Genomic DNA, 13,538 nt, shown 5'->3' with positions numbered 1-13,538 from the left:
GGCCAATAAAGAATTCTATTCTATTCTATTCTATTCTATTCTATTCTATTCTATTCTATTCTATTCTATTCTATTCTATTCTATTCTATTCTATTCTATTCCATCCCATTCCATTCCATTCCACTCCACTCCACTCCACTCCATTCCATTCCATTCTATTCTGCATTGAAATGGAAAATCACTTTTCTAATTACATATTACTGATTACCATCTAACCTTAGCAATCTTGCTAGGGATCTGACATCAACAACAGAGCTGATTATCATATTTCAAAGCAAATGCAGATTCTAAGAATAAAAGCAGAAAAAAATGGACCTTTGTACAATTACTTTGTTCATCAACCATACACAGGCAGACAGATGCGTTTACACTTAAAACATTGGTTGCATGTACGTTATAGGTTGCCTATGGGTTGGATCAACAGGAAAAGGGCATGTTATCCTTTGGGATGGAAATATATTCATAATCAGAATACTACAAGAGGCAGCAAAATGGGTTTTGACCAATAGAGAAATCTGGTGAAAAGATGGATATTCCACTTCCTGCAAATGCCACTGCTTTGCCCTAGAGCAAAACCTCATAGCCCTTTTGGTCTTTTGGGTGCACACTGGGACAGACTGAGTATTAAAAAGAATGTTCAGTTGCTTCTCCTGAGAATAACACACTCATTTCTTCTTCAGGTTATGAATGACCATCAGTGCATTGCGCTTTCTGCAAGAGTCACTCAATATCGCAAGTCTTTGACTTGATTGCTAGAAACCCACAGGGGTGAAACTTGAGATTACTGTTTTTGCAAGGCAACCACAGTTTCCTGGTAACATTTTTTCCCCCCACAAGAAGTCAAAGGTCTTACAATACAAAGTCAAAGCTGCTTTCACATTGATTTTGTTGATTAAATATGTAGTGCCGCAAAATACCAGAAAAATGGGCTTTAAATTTAGCCTCTTAAAATGATTTCCATTACACTCCAAAAGTAACAAAGGAAATAAAGAGACTTGCATTGCCAAAAGAAAAATCCTATCGAGACTCATTTTACTCCAAAGCAGAGTATTTTACACATAGCAGAGTGGTGTTTTCAGTTAATGAAATGGGTAAATCACAATGGCAAAGACACAAGTAGAAATGAGTTGTATATTGTACAGTTAAAAGTGGTGCCATTTCTCTAGGGAAATTTCTTAGGTATGCATTAGCACAAAGTTCTGAAAAATAAGGTAGGAAACCATTCATTTCTGCCTCTTCTATTTGCACTATAAAGAAAAGGGAAGGACACTATACTTCCACTGATTCTGTGTTGACCATGCATGACCTGATTCTATGAGAAAATAGACATTTACTTCATTTATCATTATGAAATGAAAATGTAGAGAAACCCAAGTGGTAAAATGCTGCAAGAATGTGATTGCTAGCGATTTGTCACAGATAGAAGTTCAATTTGCTTGATTATTCCAATGCATTCTACAAGATGCCCCTGAAGACCACCTGAAAACTTCAACTGGTTTAGAATTCCATCCTTGGAGTCAAACAAACAAACACTACAAAGCCTAACTGCAAAAGGTGTGTCAGTTTTCTTGTAAAATAATAAATATTCTGAAGATTTGCAGAATTAAGTTCTGAAGTAAAACCATCTAGGAATGCAAGTTTGGGTGTTACACAAAGATTGCTAGGAAGCAGCTGAAGTGCTGTAACTGAATACTGTAAGAGAAGGAGTAGTAGAATTTAGGTGCAGAGTTAAAAGAAGGATCCACTTAGAATCCCTAAGTAGCCACAAATCCAATCCCCTTTGAATTCTGTGGACCCTTATCTAACTCCAAGCAGGTGCTAACATTAGTTAGGAAGATTCCCATGCATGTGTTGTTTAGCAATAAATTAGTTTAATTGGACCTTTCTGTCTGGACCTGGTCTTTGTGCCTAACAATACAACTTTTGATAGCAAAATGGAGGGACTATCACAAAAAAATAAATAAAAAATCTCATTGTTCTGATCTGGTAAATTGGTAAGTCTTTATAGTGCCCCAGATTGGCTGGTACTTTCTTAGTCAGTTGGCCATCTGTTTTTTTGTTGCAAGAGCCATTAACATTTCCTTATCCAGTCATCAACTTTGGTCTGTAATTGTCCTCGTCCTCCTTTGGAAGTGATTCAAATAATGATATCTTCCTGCTCTATTAAAATTCCTGTGGGAATGGGAAACAGGAAAAGAGGAAAACAGGAATGAATTTGTATAGTATATGAAATATTAAGGATAACAGGAAAAGAAGAATGGTATATCAATGGCATATTTTTCAATGTGGAGTTAGTAACCTGAGATTATGAAAAATGACACACATACATACATTGTGAAGATGGGAGAAAAGTAGAATGTGGATTATGCAGAACAAGAGATGAGTCAAGTTGATGCATGAGCAAAATAAAAGCTAATCAAGTAACATCTGGAATCCACAGGCAGGCATAAAAAGTAACCCCTCATAAAAAGCAAACTGAAAATCCTGATATCTTTGATAAAACAATGCATGCTGACTTCTGCAAATAGACTGCCAGAACCAGATGGAGTAGAAGGTCTGTTAATGTTATGGAACAGTAATGGATGTCCACAAGGGCCTTTGTTTACAGTATGTTGCATTAGGTAGATGCGACACTGAATTTAAAGCTCATAATATACTTTTAAAACAGAGTGCACAGAGTGATTCTCCAAGGTTAAGACAAAACCAGCTGTACAAAGGAGAGTGGCTTAGAGCCAGAACATAGAACCGTGATGTCAAGGCAAAACTCAGAACAGAGAAGAAAGGCATGGAACTCATGAAAAAAGAGTATACCAAAACTCAGAGGATGCCATTTTATGGGCAAAACCTTACACTGAAGTTGGAATAGACAAATCTCACAATGCCTTCACACTAAGAATGATCATACCACACCGTTACACAGTATGCCAAAATGCTCTCGATGGTAGAACGGTAAAAAGTAACCATCAACTTCTCACCCAGACCACTCTTTTTCAGCAGCCTCAGAAAGTGTAGGCGCTGTTGGGCCTTCTTTGCAGTGGCCATAGTGTGGACTGACCAAGTAAGGTTGTCGGAAATATGAGTCCCTAGAAATTTAAAACTGTGAACTCTTTCCACACAGTCTCCATTGCTATATAATGGGAGAGGCTCTGCTTTGCATCTTCTGAAGTCTATAATCAATTCTTTGATCTTTTTGATGTTCAGGGTGAGGTTATGACTCTTGCACCACAAGACCAGTCTGAGAACCTCTGACCTATAGGCCATCTCGTCTTCTCCTGATATGAGTCTCACCAATGTGGTGTTGTCTGAAAATTTTATTATAGAGTTAGTGGGACAAGAGGGAGTGCAACCGTAGGTGTAGAGTGAATACAAAAGGGGGCTCAGCACACAACCCTGTGGAGAGCCAGTGCGTAGAGCAAGAGTGGAAGAAAAATAGCTGCCAATCCTAACAGTTTGGGGTCTGTTAGTAAGAAAGTCCCTTATCCAACAGCAGATGTGAGAGGAGAGGCCCATTTCTAGCAACTTCTTAATCAGTATATCTGGAATGATGGTATTAAAAGCTGAGCTGTAATCAATGAAAACCATCCTTACATAGCTCCCACTATGCTCCAGATGTTTCAGTGCAATGTGGAGAGCTGTGGCAATAGCATCCTCTGTGGATCTGTTATTCCGATAGGCAAACTGGTATGGGTCAAGGTTTGATGGGAGGCAATCCTGTATATATTTTAAGATCAGTCTTTCAAAACACTTCATAATTATGGGTGTGAGAGCTACTGGTCTATAGTCATTTAAAGTATCAGGAGAGGGCTTTTTGGGAACTGGAATAATAATGGAAGTTTTGAGACAAGATGGAACAATGGCTTGTGTAAGAGAAAGGTTAAAAATATTTGTAAACACACCTGCGAGCTGGTCAGCACATGCTTTGAGTACCTTCCCAGGTATCCCATCAGGGCCAGCAGCCTTTTTCACATTCACTGCTCTAAGCACCTGCTTCACATCAAATTCTTGTACTGTGAACAGTTGAGTACCGGTGTTTTGTAGAGGCAGTGTGTTCGAAGACCTATTCAGTTCGAATCGAGCAAAGAAGCAGTTCAATTCTTCTGCCAGTGATGCATCCTTATTGATTGATATGGGGTTGCTGCCCCTGTAATTAATGATGTGTTTAATTCCCTGCCAAACCCATCGTGGACCATTATTTGTGAAGTAGTCATCAATCTTCCTTTTATAGTCTTTTTTTGCCTCCTTGATGCCCCGCCTCAGTTCCGCTCTTGCCTTGTTATACCAAACTCTGTCCTCAGACCTGAATGCCATATCACGTGTCTTGAGAAGTAATTGCACATCCTTGTTCATCCAGGGCTTCTGGTTTGGAAAAATCCAGATGCACTTATTCACAGTAACCATATCCACACAGGTCAAAATGTAAAACAGTACAGTTTTTGTATATTCTTCCAAATCCTCTTGTTCAAATAAATTCCAATTAGTATTTGAGAAACAATCCTGTAGCTGATCAAGTGCTCCCTCCAGCCAGATCTCGATGAGTTTGATTTCAGGCTTAGTTTTCCTTCGGGTGGGGGGGGGGTGTATGCTGGTATAAGGAACAGTGATAAATGATCTGAAAGTCCCAGGTGTGGGACACTGCTCTATATGCATGCATTAGATTAGATTAGATTAGATTAGAATAGAATAGAATAGAATAGAATAGAATAGAATAGAATAGAATAGAATAGAAGAGTTGGAAGGGATGTTTGAGGTCTTCAAGTCCAACCCCCTGCTTAGGCAGGAAACCCTTTACAATTTCAGACAAATGATTGTCCAATCTCTTCTTAAAAACATCCAGTGTTAAGAAAGTTCACAACTTCTGGAGGCAAGTTGTTCCACTGCTTAATTGTTCTAACTGTCAGGAATGTCCACCTCTCTAAGTACCAGAAGGAATTAAGAAGGAAGATCTTCTTCCCATCTAGAAAAAATACATTCATCAAGGGAAAACAAAAACAAATAGTTTCCTGTGAGCTGTTCAATCTTTCCTTCACTCGGATAAAAACCCTTGGAACATTGTGTTACAACTTCCTGTTTACAGAGTAATAGCGATCTGCTATTCAAAGAGCGATAAATTCCTCCCATTCAGCTACTAGTAAAACAATTAACCCGTTCCTTGCAGATTCTTAATACTACCTCATTACCTCAAAACTTACAACTTTTCTACCTCATCACCTATATCAACGATTAGATAATCAATTTCTATAAAATATTTTATTAATGGTTTAATTGATTTATTGTTTTTAATTGATTAGTGTGATTAGAGTGTTTAGTGCAAATAGTGTGATTACTGACTAGTTTAAAAGATCAAAATTCATGTAATTTAATTGAATAGCAAAATCATTGATTTAGTGAATTTAAATAAACAGTGTGATTAATGATTAGTGTAATTAATTGATTAGTGATTAGAGTAATTAATTGATCAGGCTGATTGTTGCTCAGGAATATTATCTGACTTGAGAGATTACTGCAATTGATTGTTTGATGTAATATTGGCTATATAGATTACCCAAAATTGTTCCTTTAATTAATTCAATCAACGTACTATTTTAACAATCCTACCATGCCAAAAAGAAAATCCTATGCCAAACCACAACCTAAAGAGAAGATAATCCCCACCAATGAACCACAAGACTCCTGCACATGCCTTAAATGCTACAAAAATCTAAAGGATAATGAAAACTCCATCAAATGTTCTCTGTGTAAAAAATACGCTCATCATGACTGCTTGGGATTACCTGAGCAAATGATTCAATACCTAAAATCATCCAATGAGTTTCCATATTTCTGCAAATCATGCAGACCCAAACTGGATCTGTCTGAAAGAGTTGATACCATCAAAACCATTGAAACATCCCCTACCATCGAAACCATTAAAACATCCCTCAACACCATAGTAGCATCCCTGGACGCCGTAAAAGAAAGAATATCCAACCTTGAAAAAAAGACACAACGCAAAAACCTGAACATCCAATAGCTACAAACCACATCTCTACCCAACAACCACAATCCAATCCAAAACCCAATCCACAAATAAACACAACCCAGACAAATATTGACATCCCAATCCTCATCAAAGAAGCCGTTGAGCGTGAACGGAAATGTACAAATGCCATCTTATTTGGTCTAGAAGACATCAATGTCAATGATGACATCACAACTGTCCGAAACATCATCAGAGATTATCAAGCATCAACCATCTCCGCTGATGAAATACTTGACATTTCCCGCATCGACCGAGAGCTCAAAAATAGAGACGGCTCTGTGGCCCCACGCTTGTGCAGGGTCATTTGCAAAAATGAATCAAGCAAACGTAAATTCATTTATACTATAAACTCACTCGCCAAAACCAACACCAACCATAAGAACCTCCGTTGCCGCGCCTGACCTAACCATACAGCAACGTGCCCGCTCCCGTGTACTCCGCATCGAACTCAAAAACCGTCTAGACAATGGAGAGAAGGACCTGTACATTGACTACCATGCTAACTGTATCAAAAGTAAGCCACGCAACCCAATACTCAGCTTTTACCCTCAACCACAACCCTACCTCAACCCATCCACCATCACCCAAGACTAGGCACGCACGCCCCCAACTACCTCAATTCCAACTACTGCCGGCCTTAAATGCAAACTACTCAATGCAAGAAGCCTCGTGAATAAAATACCTGAATTTCTCTTCCTCCTAAATATGGCTAACTTTGACATTATATTTGTCTGTGAAACATGGCTCAATGCATCTCTCCCCGACTCCATTACCACAGTAAGAGACTATCATGTTTACCGATCAGATCGTGAAAATCGTCGAGGAGGTGGTGTTGCTATATTCTATAAAAATCCTTATATCTAAAAAATATCCAAGTTACCCAGGAGCTTGCCCTTCCTGAAACCATCATCTGTGAACTATCCTTAAATATCACAATTTGATTCTTACTATGTTACAGAGCACCTGATTATGACATCGAACATGTAAACAAGCTAAATACATTACTAACATGGGGTGCATCCTGCCCATACCCTTTTATCCTTCTTGGTGATTTCAATCTACCTCATATTAACTGGACCCTAAATGATTGTACAACTGAAATCATACACACAACCTTCTACAATGCTATTACAAATCTGGGACTGGAACAACTAGTAACCAACAACACTAGACTAAACAACTGCCTCGATCTCATCTTCTGCAACAGTTTGAATTTAATTTACGGAATACAAACTAAAGAACCCTTTTCAGTAGTGACCACAATATGATTGACTTTTGTCTCAACATACGTCCACACAAAAATCACCACAATGATGTAATCCCCAATTGTAACTTCAAAAAGGCAACTATGATCTTATAGACAACGATCTCTCATCCCTTGATTGGCAATCTCTATTCACTGGATGCAATACCATTGAAGACCATTACAACATATTTTTACTTGAAGTCAAAAGAGTCATCAAACTATATGTTCCAACAACAACTCCCAAAACAAAACAAAAAAGCAGATTACCCATATCAATAAGGAAACTTCAATCCAAAAGAGATCACTCTGGCGGAAAAACAAATCTGGTCACGTTGCCAATTTCAAAAACCGATACAAAAATTTATGCCACCAGATAAAGACCGAATGCACCAATTATCACATTAAACAAGAGGAAAACCTTCTAAGCACCAATTCCACCCGTGCTTTTTACAATTTTGTAAACAACAAACTAAAAGACTCAAGGTCCATCCCTCCTTGATAGGACCTGATGGTAAAGACTGCAACGACGACACCATTAAAGCCAACATCTTTAACACATTCTTCGGCTCAGTATTTGTAAACAGCAATGGATCATGCCCAGTATTTCCTAGCCGTACCACAGATAACAACAATGATCTAATACATATCGATTTCACAGAAGACAATGTTGAAAAATCACTACGCAATCTAAAACCATCTCTATCTATTGGACCGGATGGAATATGTGCCTACTTCTTAAGAAAGCTATCCACTGCCATAGCCAAACCTCTAAGCATAATCTTTGAAAAATCTTTCAGGACCAGCTCCTTACCTAACCTATGGTCACAAGCCACAGTCATCCCCATCTTCAAAAAGGGAGACCCAAGCCTAGTTGAAAATTACAGGCCAATCTCCTTATGCTGCATCACCTGTAAAGTCATGGAATCAATTATTAACCAATCCATCATCCTCCACTTAGAGACAAACAACCTACTCTCCAATAAACAATTTGGTTTCAGAAAAAAACTATCCTGTAATCTGCAACTCTTACACTGCAAAAACATATGGACGACACAACTCGACCAGGGCAAAGCAATAGATGCAATCTACATAGACTTCTGTAAAGCCTTTGATTCAGTGGTACACGACAAACTACTCCTAAAAATAAAATCCTATGGTATCTCTGGACAACTGAATAACTGGATAGAAGCATTCCTGTCAAACAGACAACAAATGGTCAAAATCGGGAGCGTCCTATCAAATCCAGTACCTGTCAATAGTGGTGTCCCCCAGGGCAGTGTTCTAGGACCAACTCTCTTCATACTCTACATAAACGACCTCTGTGATCATATTAAGAGCAATTGCGTTCTCTTCGCTGATGATGTAAAGCTGTTCAATACCACAGACAATACTGCTACCCTACAAAAAGATCTTGACTATGTATCTGAATGGTCAAACAAATGGCAACTTCAAATATCAACAAATAAATCCTCTGTCTTACATATTGGCAAAAAAATCAGAAAATAAAATACAAGCTGAATAGTCAAGATCTTGTTGATGACCCAAGCTCTGTAAAGGACCTTGGAATACTCACCTCTAATGATCTAAGTGCTAGAGCCCACTGCAACTACATAGCCAAAAAGGCATTAAGAGTTGTTAACCTAATCCTACGTAGCTTTTTCTCTGGTAATATCACACTACTAACCAGAGCATACAAAACATTTGCTAGACCAATACTCGAATACAGTTCATCAGTCTGGAACCCTCATTACGTATCTGATATTAGCACAATTGAGAAAGTCCAGAAATATTTCACAAGAAGAGTTCTCCACTCTTCTACTCGTTGTAGAATACCTTATGCCACCAGACTTGAAATTCTAGAACTAGAAAACCTTGAATTACGCCATCTTCGGTCTGACTTAAGCATGGTATATAAAATCATACATTGCAATGTCCTACCTGTCAATGAATACTTCAGCTTCAACCATAACAACACAAGAGCACACAATAGATACAAACTCAAAGTAAACCGCACCAAACTTGATTGCAGGAAATACGACTTCAGCAATAGAGTGGTCAATGTCTGGAATACTCTACCTGACTCTGTAGTCTCTTCCCCAAACCCCAAAAACTTTAACCTGAGACTGTCTACTATTGACCTCACCCCTTTCCTAAGAGGTCTGTAGGGGGCGTGCATAAGCGCACCAACGTGCCTACCGTCCCTGTCCTATTGTTTCTCTTATTCTTTTATTTTTCTTATATGTACCCATTTCATGTATTCACAACTATGTATACACTTATACTTATTATCTTGTAAACAATTGGCAAATCAAATAAATAAATAAATAAATAAATAAATAAATAAACAGTATAGAATCCAGAAAGAATTAAGAACAAAGCAGTATAGGAATCCAGAAAGAATTAAGAACAAATCATTCATACCCCGCCACACACACTCACTTGAGAATAATGACAGGTAAGTCCATATATCAAGAAAATAGCTTAAGGTAGGCTGATCTGTGCCCAGTAGTAAAGTTATGGTACAAATTTGCAAATATTAACTGGGATGTTGTGGCAGTTCCTCCTAGACAGATCAGTTTTCCACTATTAATAGATACGAATCCCATGAAAAGCTTAATTTCTAATATTAGATCACCCCACTCTCAAATTACAGGAAAGCAACACTATTTTGCTCTATGGATGTGTTAGACACAGACAAAGAATCTCTAATTTATCTGATAATAAATATTAAGCCATGTAGTGATGACTACTATACTATCACCTGCACTAATATCTTTTCCTCTCTGAAGATAAAGTAAATGTTTGATCACTGCATAATTAATGTTCTTACTGCTACAGAGCCTTCTACAGAGTGATTCTTCTAAGAAATGAGCAATAGTGGCCTACAAGGACATTCATTGCAAGGTAGTCAAATCCTCTCAAATTTCTCACATTATACCTTGATGCCTGAAAATGCTGTTGCTGCATCTGCTCAGCAATGCTTTTATTTGAGAACTTTGTTTTAAAAAAAGTTTGCAGAATTGTACGTTCTTGTACACTTGTCCCTTTGTGGGCCTGATGACAAACCAGACGGATGTCCCTACGTATCATCTATTTATGCTGAGACATAAAGGCCGAAGTGAACCAACTGTATTTTCTTGATTACTACAGTGGTGACAAAGAATGTAATTTCCCCGGTGGAACAATTCCTGGAGTAGACTGGGTATATGAATAGTGGGCCACAGCTTATCAACCACACTGTATTATACATGGACAATGTAATTTAATTCCCAATCTGTTCATAACAAAGTAAAGAAGCGAGTAGGCAGACATTATAAATTAGAGCTCAAGGCAAACCTGGTGTCATTATTATGGTTATATTACAGAGTCATTTATCAAAATGGATTAAATATTAATTAAGTTTTAATTGCTACTGCAGAGCTAACACAGACGGGTCTAGGCAATGTATGCACGATCACTGCAAATTGTTCTTCTGCCAAAATTGGCCCAGATTATTACTGTCTTTTAAAACTTCTATGCCACATACTGGAATCATACCACTCAGCCCTGTTTGAAAGAGACAGAGAGTTATGCATGTATGTATGTAGGTAGATACTTTTCTCTCTGTCAGAGCAATGAAACCAATTCTTAAGCATAAACTGCTGCCACATGTTTAATTCACTCTTTTTCTGATACCCATATATTTAAAATCAAAATGTAAGACTCATCACCTTAAATCCATCTTTTTGAGACAGACAAAGTCACTATTAAAGAGATCCAGGCTAATTCCAGGTACCTCTCTGGGAAGATTTGCAGTTAGCTCAAGGCAACCAAGCTGAGGAGCATCTTCATGAAGAGTAAGAAGAAACACATATCAAATGGATAACTCTCTCTCTCTCTCTCTCTCTCTCTCCCCCCCCACCTCTCTCTCATTCCCAAGTAGAGCTTTTCACTAAGCTTGTAAAGCAGCTCTAGACATCAGTGATAGCTGTTGCTCAATTACTTCTCCCCAAGCACTTCCAGAGTTGATGATTTCAGACGTATGGATTTTTACTTCTTGAGGTGTCAAAATGCCGTCAATCCTGGCTTTGGCAAATTGCTAAAAATAAACACCATGTAAAAGTATAATGTTAAAAAGTACACCTTGTTATAAATACATAGTGTATATCATAGTGTAATTCAATGATGCTACAGAAGGTTATTCTTCTCTTCATGCTAACAGTACAGGTCACCCAACAGAAGAAACAGAACCCATCGTTATTTGTATATTGTTAGCATCCAAAGATGTGGTAACAGCTAGAGACAGGAGAATCAGTTTCTGATCTGAGTCAGTTTGAGGCGTGTTCGCTGAAAGTTTATTCTGTGTCAGAATAATAATATTGCAATGAAAATTCACGTCAAGCTCAGGGGTGGGCTTCAAAAATTTTAGCAAAGGGTTCTCTGCCCAGTTGCGGGGTGGGTGTGGCCATGGTGTGGCCTAGTCGGCCTCCTGCACCATAGTGTTTTCGTAGATTTTCATGGGTACAGGTATGCAGGTCTTGGCGTGTTCAGGTCTTTTCCCGTGTAAGATTGAGAGCATCTTGCCAACATTTCGATGAGGTCCCACTCACCATCTTCAGGCTGGTGCTTTTGGCTCATGCTTGTGCGAGCAAAGACCCGAACACGCCAAGACCTGCATACACACACACACACACACACACACACACACACACGCATGCACCAATCCATAATAGATCATTTCAGAAATGTGATAATCCCAGGGATGTAGGAAACTTCACTTTTCAAGGCCACCACCGAACCCTTTCTTAAAGCAACCGAGCAAATAATTGCCGTGTGAAAGCACACCAAATTTTTCAGTCTCCCCACAACTATTATTAGAGGCAAGCTGGATCAATAGTAGTGCACACCCATTATGATTAAGTGGTTTGGATTTTAATGCATTAAGCGACAAATTGTTTGAAGTGTAGTTTGTTGAACACTAAGCATACCTGTAAATCATGTTTTAGAAGGGAAAATGGTAGAGTTTATACACTGTGCATATCTACAAATAAACATATCACTTAATGCGATGAATGAATCCAATCAAGTTTATAATCTTCATTTGTATGTCCAGTCAACAAGTAGATAGGGATCATGACATGTAAATCAAGTCAGTCTATCACAGATCAGATTGTCCGTTGACAAGATCAAATTCTTTGGATACTTACCAGTGAGTATATACTTTGCTGTGAGGTATATGTAAAATGATAAGCCTATCAGTGGCTTGTATTAATATTTAGGCTGAGTGTAAGTATGCCACTGAATACCAACTTCTGATAAGTCATTAAATGGCAGAAATAATGGCTTGATTTTTGGCTTTCTGAAGAAAATTAGTTGGTCACAAAAGTAAAAATAAGATAGATCTCTTGATGAATCACTTTGGTCATCGGGCCATTAGTTATATTTTTTTTTTATTTAGGTCAGGTATTTTATAACAATCTAAGCCTTATTGTCTAAATAGTAATATGTAGAAAGTTATCTATGGGAACATGCAATCAGTCTTGTTTGATTTAGAAAAGCTGAAAAGGCATATACGGTAGTTTTATGGTTCCTATGGCTACAGGAACTTGGCATAGGAAGTTTAGCACTGAGAGGAATCTAATGGAAGTATAACAGAAGGTCCTAGATTAAAAGCCACTTACTAGCAAGGTCTATAGTTCAAAGCTGGTTTGTTCTCAGAGTCGTTAAGCAAAATCTATTTTAAAGAGTAGCTAAGAGGAGGTGATCATAAGTTGGTGAAAGAGACATCGTACATGGCTTGGAATAAACGAGGGAAACCATAATATGTTCAAGCAAGAAATTGTGCAAGCAATTCTATGAAAAGTTGAAGGACAGATATATATATATGCAAAGCAAGGTATCTCCCAAATATATTATCTAATTATTTGGCTGAAGAAATTCTGTTCTTCTGTCCACTTAATGGGGGGAGGGGCTTACTACTAATCTTCTCTCTTTTTATATCAAAGGAAGACATTTTCCATCATTTCATTACCTGTAGCTATGTGCTCTTTAGAAGTGGGATGCCATGGCCTTCTGCAAATCTTGATCCTAAAGAAATTCCAAATTCTCCTAATTAGAGGAATCATTACAGACACACAAAACATCCAGGTCGGATTAGTTATCACTTGAATGGAAGATTGCTTAGAACATCTCAGGGTTGTAAACTAGATTGGAAGCTGAAAAAACATCTCAGAAGACAGCCAGGATAAAACATTTCCAAAGCTTTGCAAAGAGAATAACATGATTATGTCCATG

Source organism: Notechis scutatus, chromosome 1 (genome assembly GCF_049901735.1).
Source record: "Notechis scutatus isolate UNSWTSFEM ecotype Mainland chromosome 1, rNotScu1.2, whole genome shotgun sequence".
NCBI classification, from domain to species: Eukaryota; Metazoa; Chordata; class Lepidosauria; order Squamata; family Elapidae; genus Notechis; species Notechis scutatus.
The sequence above is the reverse complement of the archived record's forward strand: the minus strand, read 5'-3'. Positions refer to the sequence as shown.